We start from the raw sequence: 14,088 nt of genomic DNA, 5'->3' as shown, positions 1-14,088 counted from the left end.
CGATATGTGGTCAAATTTCCGAAGACCAAAAACAAAACGAATGCACATATTCTGTATCCGCTCAAGCTTATTTAACAGTTCATCAGTCAGGTCGATATACGCAACATCAGCGTAATCGAGAACAGGGAGGAGCAATGAACGAGCCAAAAGCGCTTTAGTATCAGAAGGTAGGAACTGTTGCAATCGCCTCAGAGAATGCAAGGAGATAAAAGTTTTCCGGCTAAGTTCATTGATTTGAGGGGACCAAGAAAGAGTTTCGTCAATGATTATTCCCAAATTTTTGACTTTGGAAGCAAGAGGTATAGTGTCATTGCCTAAAACAACTTTGGGAAACACCAATGACTTAAATTTAGAGATAAAGTGAGGACTACCTATAACAATGGCCTGAGACTTGGCCGCATTGATCAATAGACCAAAGGAATTGGCCCATTCAGCAATACGAGCCAAATCGGAGTTGATAACACTGATCGCATGGTTGAAATTATTCAGTGTAGCAGCTGTATAAATTTGGAGGTCGTCCGCATAAAGGTGGAATGAGGAAGACAGCGAAGAAGTGATTCCATCAATGAATAAAGAAAAAAGAATTGGCGAAAGTATGCCACCTTGAGGGACACCAGCATCCAAACTACACCAATCAGAACGATTGTCATCAACCTTGACCAACTGACGCCGCCCAGTAAGATAAGAACGGAACCAGGCCAGGGTAGAAGAGGAGAAATTAAGACTGTACATTATTGCAAGAAGAATCTCGAAATCGACTGAGTTAAATGCACTAGAAAAATCAAGTAAAACGAGCAGCGTAAGATTTTTGTTTTCTATGTTAAGACGAATGTCATCAGTGATTTTAACAAGTGCTGTTGTTGTGCTGTGACCAACCCGAAAGCCAGACTGGAAGGGACTCAAAATATTATACTTAGCCAGATGGTTAGAAAGACATTTTTGAACATGTTGTTCTAAAATTTTGGATAGAAGAGGAAGTATGGAAATTGGACGAAAGTGGGAGTAAGCAGTAGGGTTGGATATTTTAGGAAGAGGAACAACAAGCCCTAACTTCCAGGCACCAGGAAACACCCCTGAGGACAAAGAGCTGTTGATAATATTAGCAATTACAGGAGAAACAAAGTCTGCTATGGGTTTAATCATGTCTAAGGAAATATTGTCATTGCCCACAGCCTTTGAATTAATAGAATTTATGATTTTTTGTACTTCATCAGATGTAATCGATTCAAAGACGAACGGGGAAATGTCAGTAGAAACATTACTGTGAAGTCTAGCTAGAGTTGCATGTTTTGAATTAGGTGAAGTACAAACTGGCGAGGTAGAGAAGTGTAAGTTCAACTCATTTAGATTGAACTGAAAATCTGTACCAAATCTCTGTTTGCCGATCCCCAGCCCTTTAAGAAATTTCCAAAGTTTGTTGGGTGGGCAATTATCAATATTATCGTGAATATGTTTCCGCCTAGCATCACGACACTTGCGGTTGCACAGATTACGAAGAGAAACATAAGTATTATGATTGAAGGTAGAAGGACAATGACGTAGCCTCAGTTTTGCTTTGTCTCTCTTCGCCATAAGTTGTTGGATTTCCGGGCAGAGCCAAGGAGCAGGAAGGTGCTTAACACGAACAGGATGAAGAGGGGCGTGTTTATCATAAATAGATAAAATAAAGGAGTTGAAAGCAGCCACTTTTTGATCAACCTCATCCAGGTTCAGAATAGTCTCCCAATCCGCACGAGCAAAATCGGAAATTAACAAATCTTTATTAATATGTGCAAAGTTGCGCAACAAGATGACTTTGTGTCTACGTTTAGGGGGTCTAAGTCTAAAGGAAGAAAACAGAAGGTCATGGGCTGAAAACCCTGGAGCCTTAAACTGACCGTGCTTAGCGACTATATCGGGGGAGGAAGTTATAATAAGATCAAGCAGAGATGGACGGAGATTGAGTGGAAAATGAGTGGCGTTAAGGGGAAGGACATGTAGATCTAAGGAGTGTAAAAGAGAGAGGAGAGTTTTTGAACGGGAATGTTTTTAAAAACACGTAGTTTTTATCTATATATTACCTCTGTATTTAACTGAAACTATCAGTATGACAACCCTAACCTATCATGCTGCCCCTTGCATGTTTATATCTCGTTAATATTTTGTTACGAGGGTAACTTTTTACCTTTCCTAATCTCCTAACTTACTACATTAGGGCGACATTCCAGTATAATTTTTTTAATTCAGTATTCGATAAGGTATTTGTCTTCCATTTCACCTGATGGTATAACAGGTTTATTCCGAATTTATTACATGCCTATCTAAGAGATACCAATTAATTCTTATTTTGAATGATCGCGGTCAGTACTTGTCCGGAAGATAGATGCAGGCAGTTCATCCACACCTTAGCCACTCTAACCAAAAATATATTAAAGCATTTAGTTCGACTATTTGATATTTCAACGACATAAGGGTGAAATGTCCGTCTGCATTTCGTAGTCCGATTTAAGTCATATTACGGCAAATCAAATTGTTATCGCTTAAACTTGTTCCGTGAATTTTCAGATGCTGATATTATAGATTACCTAGGTTTTATTTGACTTTTTAATTATAATTTTTATATTTAACCATATTTTGACTTCTTCTTCCTGGCTTTAGTCCCGGTTGCATCCGCTCTTGACCATGGACCCAGGATTGGATGAGTCAGGCGAAGCGACTCCCATTTTTCTGGAAATTCCCAATGGAGCCAAGCCCCACCAAAAGCCTATACGATATTCTAACTCCGTCTTGAAATGATACAAAATAGCGCGCACGTCAAAAGCATATCCAATAAAAACATTAGCCCATATGCATTTTTAATGTAAATTAAAAATGCATATGGGCTAATGTTGAACGCTAGTAGAATTAGCCTTTTAACATTTTAATGTTCACACGATTCTTTGTTGAGGAATTATCTCGACGACTTGCACGAAATTTAATTGAAGTTCTCCTTTTCAAAGAATACAATTGAATTTAGAATAGGTTATAGCCGTTACCCTTTAACTCACACGGAGATAATCCGATTGCTTATTTTACCGTGTGTAGAGCGCGTAAAGGTATCTTATAAACACGGTTGACCGTTAATTTAATGTTATTCATGCCAAATCTAAAGAGTTATTCAACACCTATTAGAGTTAAAATAAGTTGTCAGATTGTTCAGTGTATGTACTAGGTTAAGTAATGTAATTTTATTAATCGCATCATTTGTAGTATACGTTTTTAGAAAGAAACATCGGCCAGAGCTATATTTTTATTAAATTTAAATTTGTTGATTTTATTATAAAAAAAATACATATTATTGAAAAAGATATCAATCGGTATAATGTCAAGTCGAGGACAGAAGGAAACCGCTGACTCTAATATATGTATGTCTATCTACTGAAATACTGCTAGTCTTATACTATGGAGAATGAACAAGCTCTATAGGCATTAAATACTTACTACTTACGAAATCCATTGTTACCGTGATTCAGTTATCATGATCTTGATATTTGGCGGTTGTGATCTATGGAGGATGGCAGTGATGTACACATTGCAAAACGTTTGCGGTTGCGACACGACCCGTGTGCCATTTGGAATATGGAGCCTTTATTTTGTGCAGTGAAAGCTGTATTATGTTAGGTTTTATGAAATATAACATTTATAAAAAGTCATTAGATAATCAGACCCAAGCACTTTTATTTGCTTTAAAAATGTAATTTTCAGAATAAATATTCTTTAACTCATAATAACACCTTATAATAATGTTTGAAAAGTACCTACACCACGGCCAATGACTCACTCCAGACTATGATTTTCCGAAAAATCAGTTATTAGTTCAGGAAGTAACTAGTCATTTGATTTAATTTGTAAGAAACATACCCTATTCAATTTCATCTAATACCTAATCTTTGATCGCTCACGCCAGACTTTACAAAGTTACATATACCGGCAGTTTTGATGCTCAATCGGCCATCTCACGACTTTCCGGCTTTCTATACCTTTTAGGGTCACTGGCGATCCCTGGGCTATCAGGCTATCACGTGTCCCCATTCTGATGCGGCATTTTAGCCTCTTATGTCATGAAATGGCGGCATTTCGTAATTTGTGGTAATGTCTTCTATGGTTTGATGCCATATTGGTGTATTGGATAATGAATGTATGGCTCTGTACAAAATGTTATATTGTTACGTTATTTCCGGTTTGTTTCGTAGTCTACCATTTAAGATTCGGTATTATCCCATCCCAATAAAAAAATATAAATGCGAAAGTATGTTTGTTTGTTACCCATAAAACGTTAGTAGATATAACTATAGTTTATTCCTACGGAACCAACACTTTTGTAAAATCACAATTGAAACCTTTTAAAAATATCCACAACATATAGATGTTCAAATCTCTTATTTTTTAGGTTTTATTCAAATTAAGACGATGTCTACCATTTGGAACTGTCAGTGAAGCATAAAAATATACAACAATTTGGTAAAATTAGAAATTTAAAGCCTGTTTGAAGTTAATTGGACCCAGTCGGTTCTAATGCGTTGAAATCATCGAAGTGAAAAGCTGCAGCTGTCCTAAAATTGGACCACTCCAACAAAGACTCCTCTGTTAACGTTAATAAGCTAACAGTTTCTAAAATCATCACTTTTAGTATTTTCTTTCCTATGGACAGAACGACAATATAGGTCAATTTTAAGAGTTATCCTATTGCTATTTATATTCATAAGATTTCAGGATATTTTCAGTTTTACATTTTCTCTCATGAATTTAATAACTTCTCTCCTAGCTATTGCTAGTAGTTAGTAGTTAGCTAGTAGTTAGTAGTAGTTTTATTAAACTTGATGCGTTTTAAATAAGGACGATGCCTGATGATGATTTAGTCTCGAGAGATATTTACGAAAAATAAAATAAATACATCTGTTTTAGAATTTGCTAGATTTTTGTGTCAGATTGATTAACGACTTTCCAAATTATATAAAATAGTATACAAATTTTATTTTTCTTTACCCAATAGTAGACTGTTAGATACTGCTATTAGCATCAAGTCCGGCTATTGCACTTTACACATTGTAAATGTTACAATAAAGAATACATAAAATATATACCGTTGCTCATGGTCATCATACGTTTATCAATCCTGCACGCTACTCGCTACCTTGGCCTATACGTCCTCGGTGCAATCACTAGAAGGAAATGGAAGTAGCGTGCGAATTTACACACATGCATTCTGTTCAAACTATTACACTTTTGCCAAACCACTTTCTCTATTCTATTCATGCTTCATTGGTGACATATAAAAGGGATGTGGAACTTCGCGTGAATCATACTTGTGAACATATGAGATTTGAGAATTAATGTAGTTTGCACCGACATTAATAAAGAGAGATGTCCCATGAGTGCTGTAAAGGATTTAAATCAATCACGATATAATTTTTCTAAAAACAGATATTTGTCGTCTCCTTTATTTTACGTCAATATTAATGTCTTTGAACTCATCACAGAAAATGCACTTTGAACGCAATCTTGCTAGTGCAACTACTTCAATGTAGCGAAAGAAACCACATTTTAACTTGTCTTAACCACAACAATTCAAAGTAAATATTTTTGCTTTCTTGAGCAATCGTTGTAGTTCCCACGATGACCAGATGAAATCAAACGACCAGCTTGTCTTGAACTGTGTTAATTTCATACTTGCGTTTCATTCTTAGGATTTCCGTCTGGTGTGTGCTCTGGTGGATAATATCGGGAGTTTTATAAAATTGGTCGCAGTCAAGAATCGCTCCACTTGGGATAGCTCTGCGGGAGTCTTGCTTTACCATTTGTTTAGTTTCGTGATCTATCTTGGTGTAGTTAAACACAATAATATTAAACAGGTGTCAATCTCATTGTGTAGGATCTTTATGAAAGGCTGAATTTGGATTCCGAAAGTTTAAAATATTGAGATACATCTAGTGAACTTGTTTTATGTTATAAATTAAATTTAAGAGAAAAAAAAAACAGATCTCAGAAAATACTAAAACGGGTGCATTTTACAGTAAGAGAAACTCGAAATTTGTTTGCAGGCAAAACGTTGTAACACCTAGTTAGTAACAAACTGTAGTTGTAATTTTTCCACAATTTAGAAATCAACAGGCACCTAAAGCAGCTAGCTAGAAACGAAGGTAAATAAATAGTCGCAGTTTTCTACAGCGTTTATCTTGAAACGCTTCACATAAAACAGCTTGAGTCGATGAAAACAATGGGCAAGACGATGCTTCAGTGCCCCAGATAACGGAGGCTATAAAACGTGAAAGAAAACGAATCAATCTGCCAGTAATCTAGTAAAACAACGCCGGTAGGTGTTGCAATATTGTACCAATTAAATTGAACCTCAAAGATTGACAGCAGAAAGGAGGGAAAGTGGAATGTTAGTCCGGTATGAGCTGAAGGAATAATGGCCGTGGGGGCTGGGTTCAGCCAATTATATTATAACTGGAATGTTGTCAACAGTCTTTGGACCAGTTGGACACACACGCGCCAAAGAATTATAATCTGACCACAGTTTCAAACCACATACATACATACATATGATCACGTCTATATCCCTTGCGGGGTAGACAGAGCCAACAGTCTTGAAAAGACTGAATGGCCACGTTCAGCTATTTGGCTTAATGATAGAACCGAGATTCAAATAGTGACAGGTTGCTAGCCCATCGCCTAAAAGAGGAATCCTAAGTTTATAAGCCTATCCCTTAGTCGCCTTTTACGACATCCATGGGAAAGAGATGGAGTGGTCCTATTCTTTTTTGTAATAGTGCCGGGAACCACACGGCACCAAACCACAATTTTTATTTTTAATTGATTTCGCCAATTTACTTACGTTCACTGGAAATTTAGGCTAATTGATAATAGTATTATTTTTTGTGGTGTTGTGAATTGTACGATGAAGAAATGATTATATCACAATAGATATGTATATTAGTATTTTGGAAATAAAGGAAGGCCAAAGAAATAATGTGTATTGATATTTTAAATTTCTGCGCCCTTAATATTTATCAAACTAACTCATTTAGAGAATAATAATATTTTAGTCGATTTGCTGAGGCTGAATAAATATGGATTTAATAGTTTCATTAGAATATGTTACCAGTAATTGTTGTATTATGGGTAACTTTCATTCATGCATTGAAGTGTTATCATGTTATTATAATAGAAATACCGTTTCCTTTCAATAACAAGCTACCACCCGTTTTCTAATGTTGATTGAAGACTTGTTTAAAATAAATTAATATGTGACTGTCAGCATAAACACCATAATTAATGAAGTAAATGACTTGTCAATTATGGGAAATTGCTTATCTATATTGCATATTAATTGGATAAATCAAATTGAGATTATGCTATTAAATTATATCGAAATCACTTAAAGGTGTTTCCTTTCACTTTCTTCTTTCTCTTCTTTTCTAGATTTTTTTAATCCCCGACGCAAAATAAGGGGTGTTATGTAGTTAGCATTCATACTCATATCATCCATAGAAATCAGAACATTGTCGAGACATTTTTTTGTCAATTAGATGCTGTGGTTGTGTTTTCGTTCATGTTCAGTCGGTAACACCTTTCGCTTTTACCATTCTTTGGCATCAAATCAAATGTTTTGATTTGCTTAAAAGAGACCATTATTGACTTACTATAATCCCTATAATAAAGAAAACTGCGGTTTAGTTTAAAACTAATAAAGTGAATATATGTTTATATAATTTCATACAACATAAATAATACTAACTACTAGATACTGAGTTTATTAACACGTTTGAAAATGTTAAACGTTAATGATCGATAATGACTTAATTTTTAATCAAACCGTAGGGAATTAGTGGCGCACACGATACCCTGCTATTAAAAACGGCTTTCTGCATAACGATAACGAGTTTGTTTGTTTAAAGGGTAGCACGTGTAACGTATGTTGGAAACGTAAAACATGAGAAATATACGTGATTATTGTATCTCCCGAACAAAACTGTAACTAAAATGGCGGCGGAGGATATAGATAGTACGTTTTCTCAGATGCCACCTTCATGTCCTTATTTGACACCTGAAAAAATACGAATTTTGAATTTTACTTATTAATCACTTAACACTCGAAAATTCCGAAAAAATATCGTAATAAAGGCAACATATTTACCGAATAAGAGAGTCATAAACTACGTATGGGCGGGGTGGATTAAAAAATCACCCCTTGAGATCACGTTATGATAACATTCACTAAAACGTTCAACTTATTTTGCCCATTACATAACAATTTACTTGGGTTCCCTATCATCTAGGAAATAATCATCCCCCAAACGAATTCATACCTTATCTGTAACTTGGAAGGTTGAAATTATGATAGAGTTTGATAAATTACCTTCGTAATTTGTCCAGTCAACTTCCAAAAGGATAAATGAGAAAAATGGGGAGGATATTAATGATTTAGATGACTTCATAGCACGCAACAGCTGTTTGTAATCAAGTACAAATATAATTTCTAAAAAATTCTGCCAGTAGATATTTTTTCTCCTTTACAATTGCAATCTGTCTAAATAGGCATTCAGCAAATTTGTTTCTTATGTTAATTTTCTGTGAGGCACAAGTGATATACCCTCTTGCTCTTCAGGTCAGAGAAGATCTTGTGGTACTCTCCTTAGTCTGTGAACTCTTGGGGACTGGCAGTAGGAGATATAGCATTTTTCCTATAAAATTTTGCGAAATCTTTTAATGTTTGGCTATGCGATGATCTTATTAGAAAAAAAATATGATTGGTAGGTAATCATATTTTTTCTTTTATGCCTACAGTTCTTACCATATCTTTGTTTATCCTTATCGGTATTATTTGGTCACGTATTCTAATTCTACAAAAAATTATCCATAGTTTTTAATTAAAGTCTGCAGCAAAAGACTACAACCCTCGTAGTATGTATAACCCTCCTTTAAAATATATTTTTTTTGTGTTTGCGTTTATATTTTCCTAGCCAACATTTTGACGAAAAAGAAAATTCTTATTGACTCATATCTTCAATTTAAGTTTTGTTAGATAAATTTTATTAATATAATTTAAGTCTGTTCAATAAGATGTAATTGTATTGATCAATAGGCACTGTTGGTTCAGTTGTTTAGATTTCTAATTTCAGGCTGAAAAATACGGTTTGTTTGAAGAGCCAAAGTATTCGTCCAACGTTAGAAATTCCACAGTTGAACAAACAACTCTTTTGTTTCGGAAAATATTTCACAATATTTTTTTTCCAAACCCTTATGAAACGTCTTTTGTAGGACGAACATGTCTTTGAACGGTTGGGACTTCAGCGGCTTCAGACATAGAGTGTACTAACAAGTCATTGATCTTCGTTCGGGAATCATATACATCTCTTAATAGTCTATGGCTATAGCACATCTTCTTTCACCCGTATACCCGACCAACTGGTACTTATTAATCCTTTTCTTCGAATAATAAAAAATAAATCCTTGCGAATATGATCCGACAGATTCTACTCCTCCGTAGATGAATATACTACGATGACTTCTATCTGTAATAAGTGAAGATTTATCCACATTGTCCATCTATTTAGGCCATCCATAAAGAGCTGATCAGGTACTTGAGAGCTAATTTCCGGTGTAAATCAAGTCTATAATAGTATTGAAGATCAGCCCTCGGCATTTCCGGTCAATATGCATGCTCTATATGATGTCAATGACCTGAGAGCAATATATGCCAAGGATAGGATATTGATAAATATTTATAAACTTTGTTAACTGACTGATTAATAATAGACAGGGCTTAGCCAAAACTACTAGGCCAAAAAAACTGAATGGCTAAATTACACATCTATTTTTTATTCATGATAGAACTCAATTTGCAACGAGAAATCTCTAGTAAATAAAAAAGCAATATACCATAGAAATCACGTAAAGTATAAAATCACATGAAAACAGATATTAATTAATTAATATATGGATAATTCGGCAATGACAGAAATAAATATCCACATGCGTGATACCGTAATTTTATGTGATTATATACTTATTATTTTCAAAGTTTTATGGGGGGACAGCGCGTACGCAGTCCCCACTACCAAAAATTACGCATCCGAGTTATCCACATTAGGGATAATCGCAGGGGTCAACCCATCCGCAGTGCAATGGAAAGGCCTCGCCCTGGGGGAACCGCCTTCTTGATCACGGTATCCCCTATGCCAGGTAAGTATGCTTTGTCGAGATTGGCTCGAGAGGGTCATTCAATGCGAAAACACAACCATAGTGCGTTTTAAGTTCCCAATGTTTACAAGTAGCGACATCTAGTGGCACGATTTGGAACTAACTAAACATGAGTTGGTTTGTTATTTCATTTTCTTGTACTTACATAGTGATGAATAGTTTTGTAAGATTAAGAATATGGATGAATTAATTGACAAACGCAAAAATTAAAAAAGTTAAAATTTATTAAGCGCCTTAATGAAGTTTGTTTGATGACCCTTTACTGGGTTAGTAAAATGGGCTGCAGATCGCCAGTGTTTGCAACGACATTTTGGGAATCTAGTTAAAAATAAATTTGTGCCAAAATAATAAAAGTAAGGGCCATTTTCTAAAACCTAAATATTTAACAAGGTCGCTTCAAATTATGTTATGGCCCGAAGCTGGGCATTGTTTACTGTTTGATATTATATCGAATCACACCTAATGCTGAACAGAATCATAACTCAACACCTGTCTGTGGGTCTTTGTCTAAATGTATATAAATGACTTCGGGAGTACTTCCTGTGACAATATAAGTAGTGGCATCTTTATTGTGAGTTTACCATACTAGTTCCATTTTATATCATACACCTAATTTATGGGGCATTTTCCTAAACAAAATCTAAATATAAAGTAGCAGTAATTCTGTACCCTTAATTTTGTGCCCACGTTAGAAACAATAAAGCGAGATGTGTCCGCAAAAAGGCCGTTTATGGTCGTCTTGTGGCTTTATCTGAAACACAAAGCGGCCGCCATGCCGTGGAACAGTTATCCTGGTAATATGGTTCATAACAATTCCACCCGCATTGTTTAATTCAGATTTGCTGTCGGAAATCTCAAAAATCTGTATAAAATAAGAACTGACTTTTATCTTCATTCTCATTTCGATAATATGCGGTATAGAGGTAAGTAAGACTATAGAAATGGCCCACTTTGTCACAAGAAAATGATTTACGACCTGAATTGGATATGAAAGTTATATAAGCTAGTAGCTTACTTTTAAGGAATCCCATGACTTTTTTGTATACTTAATAACCACATATACGTTTGTAAAATTTCACGAAGGTTTAAAAAATTGTTTGTGTTCATATTTTAAAAGCTAGATTTACAATGGAGAACGTCAAGATAGAGTAAAATTTGATGGCATGATCAGAATAAAAACAAGGGTATTGAATGATTACAGTGTATTAATCTACCCACTGGTTATACTGAAAACGATATTATCGCTATTGACCACATTGACATTGCTCTTACTGAGCGCACGCATATCTTTGTAACTAATAAACTCTACATATTTCATAACAAGGAGGAAATTATGGAAAATATTAACGGTATACTCATGACTGTTACACAATTTGTGAGTTCAACAAAAACTTCAAAAATTTCTCCAGGGCGCGTACAGTTATTCTCGTCTTTGATGCTAATTATGGGCATTTAAATACATTCTTCATGTAATGTGACCTTTTCCGGGAAACTTGGAAGTTATTAGAAAATTATGCTACGGTGGTTTCTCGCAACATCTTCTTGAAAGTTCTTGATTTATTTTAACCATGTTTTTAAATTTTTATAGTAAATTAAATGTTTTTTTTATTCAATAAAGTAAATGATTTAATTTCCTAACTTTGTCAAATTTTATCGCAGTGTGTTTAAGTATTTCATTTGCAAACGAAAGTGACTACTTTTAATAGACTACTTATGTTATCCTTGAAGGGTGTGAAAATGTTGTGCTTTCTAACTGCTACAATGCCGTTTCTTGGATTTTTTTTTATTATAGGAGCTAATCTCGATTTGTGACCCTCTTTTTAAAACTTGCGGGATTTATTTTAATCTAAAGAATATCTTATGTCACCTTCTGTGAATGCCAAACATATCTATTAGCGGGCAGCCAAAACCAAAATCCAATTGTTCCTTATTAAGCTTCACAAGACTTCAAAAAGAGCAATTTGTTGTTTATTAAGTTTATGTCAACCAACGAATGATATATTCGATTTTAATTATAATGATCTTCACGGATATTACAAAAGTTCAAGGCGATGTCGATCATGATGTTATGTCATATTTTTGTGACTGTTTTTCGATAACGTGTTTGACCATATCCTTATATCTGCTATTTCCACGGCGAAATAGGTGTGATGATTTATATGTATATATAAATTTTCCCTAACGTTCACAAAAATTTAACTTGGAGATTAACGGAGTACCGGAGGTTAGCGATCATATCAAAACAAAATAACATATATTTATCTGTTAATATACAGTCACACAACACATTTAAATAAATTTTTGCGCTCTATATTTTTTGAAAATGGCGTACAAAATGAAGTATTATAATAAAGTATATAAATAAATCATATCGCACATTGTCAAATATCAGTTCAAATGTATCCTTTCAAAATATTGCGAGACTTTTGGCTCTGTATAGTGTCTACCATTTGATGAAGACGTGATTGTATGTATGTATGCGAAATGTCATGAATTGTGTTATCATAGCTATCGATCTATGCGAGGATCTCGAACTACACACTAAACTGCCCTACTCAATTAAAGGTTTATAATTGGCACACGGAATGAAGTTCGTAATATTCGATCGTAAAATGGCATCGTATCGATATTCGATAGGCTGTAAATTATCGCGAATAGTGTAATCAAAGGTTCCAAGGAAATGAGACTTTTTGATTAGATTAGATTTTAGTGTGGCTTTATTTCAAGCATACGCAGTTTCATTGAAATATTTTAGGCATATCTTGAATTGGCACCAATCAACATCATCATGTATTGCATCTTCTCCGTGATGCCCGCAGACTTCCCTTTCACCTCTAAAAATTTAACTTTTGGAAACTTTTATAAATAATAATTGTAATCATGATTTAACTTGTGGTTCCCGGTACTGTGCCGTGTGGTTCCCGGCACTGTGCTGTGTGGTTCCTGGCACTTTAGAATAGGACCTCTCCAAGCCAATACAGCTGAACGGAGCCTTCAAGTTTTTTCAAGACCGTTGGCTTTGTCTACCCCGCAAGGTAGGTATAGAAGTGATAATATGTTTGTATGTATATCATGATTCAACCCACAAGTAGATCAAAATAACGGTTAGAAACCATTGGATTTCCTGCGACCTTTATCAGTTCATTTTAATTGCATCGACTGGTATCTTCCACCCCGTATTTAGCGATGAAAATACGAGGTTTGGCTGGGCTTATTAAAGTTATGGCCAATATCATGTACAGTTATATAAAACGGCTAAGGCTGTACTGGACTAGCACGGCAATCATGTGGTTATTGAGAAACAACGTCTCGTATTCATTTGACACCGTTTTGGTCGTAAACCACTCAATTGCCAGTGAAAACTTCTTGAATAGACTCAACATTGAAAACGAACTCCAAGTAGCACTCATATAATGGTGAGAGATACGTGAAATAATTAATTGAAAGTTCTTACATAAGGCTGGACAAGATCTTTTTAACTCTAACATATATATCACTTGTCTGAAGGGCATCAGTGTTCATTCAATTATACCTAATCTTGGCTACAGCTAGCGAGAAGTTAAGCTTCTCAGAAAGACAAATCATCACAATTTGTTAAGCATTTCTGCTCATTTTCCTGACGTTTTCCTAGAACCACTTCTGACAGCAAATTTCACATCTAAATAAAGAACCACGTGCAGGTCATGCGAGCCCCGAGGCAGGACATCAGACGTTCGATCAGCAATCCGACACGCCTAGCCTTCCATAGGGCCTATCGACCTCACTGTGACCTTTACATTTGATATAAGACCTACTAAGATTCACAAAGCTGGCGAAAATAGTGTCTTCCTCATCATTTGAGACAATGTGACAAATGTTTCTGTG

At 35.1% G+C, this 14,088-nt stretch overlaps 1 protein-coding gene and 1 non-coding gene across 3 annotated transcripts in view; one reads left to right on the top strand and one right to left on the bottom strand.

Moving 5' to 3' along the window:
* Positions 1–14,088, top strand: part of LOC106131566 (klarsicht protein) — a 281,119-nt gene that overhangs the window by 9,711 nt on the left and 257,320 nt on the right. The gene's annotated exons all lie outside the window — the stretch shown is intronic.
* Positions 10,053–10,214, bottom strand: LOC132903006 (U1 spliceosomal RNA). The gene has a single exon (XR_009657295.1). It is a non-coding gene; the product is annotated as a U1 spliceosomal RNA (small nuclear RNA).

This window comes from Amyelois transitella, chromosome 20 (assembly GCF_032362555.1).
Source record: "Amyelois transitella isolate CPQ chromosome 20, ilAmyTran1.1, whole genome shotgun sequence".
NCBI lineage: Eukaryota > Metazoa > Arthropoda > Insecta > Lepidoptera > Pyralidae > Amyelois > Amyelois transitella.
The sequence above is the reverse complement of the archived record's forward strand: the minus strand, read 5'-3'. Positions and strand labels throughout refer to the sequence as shown.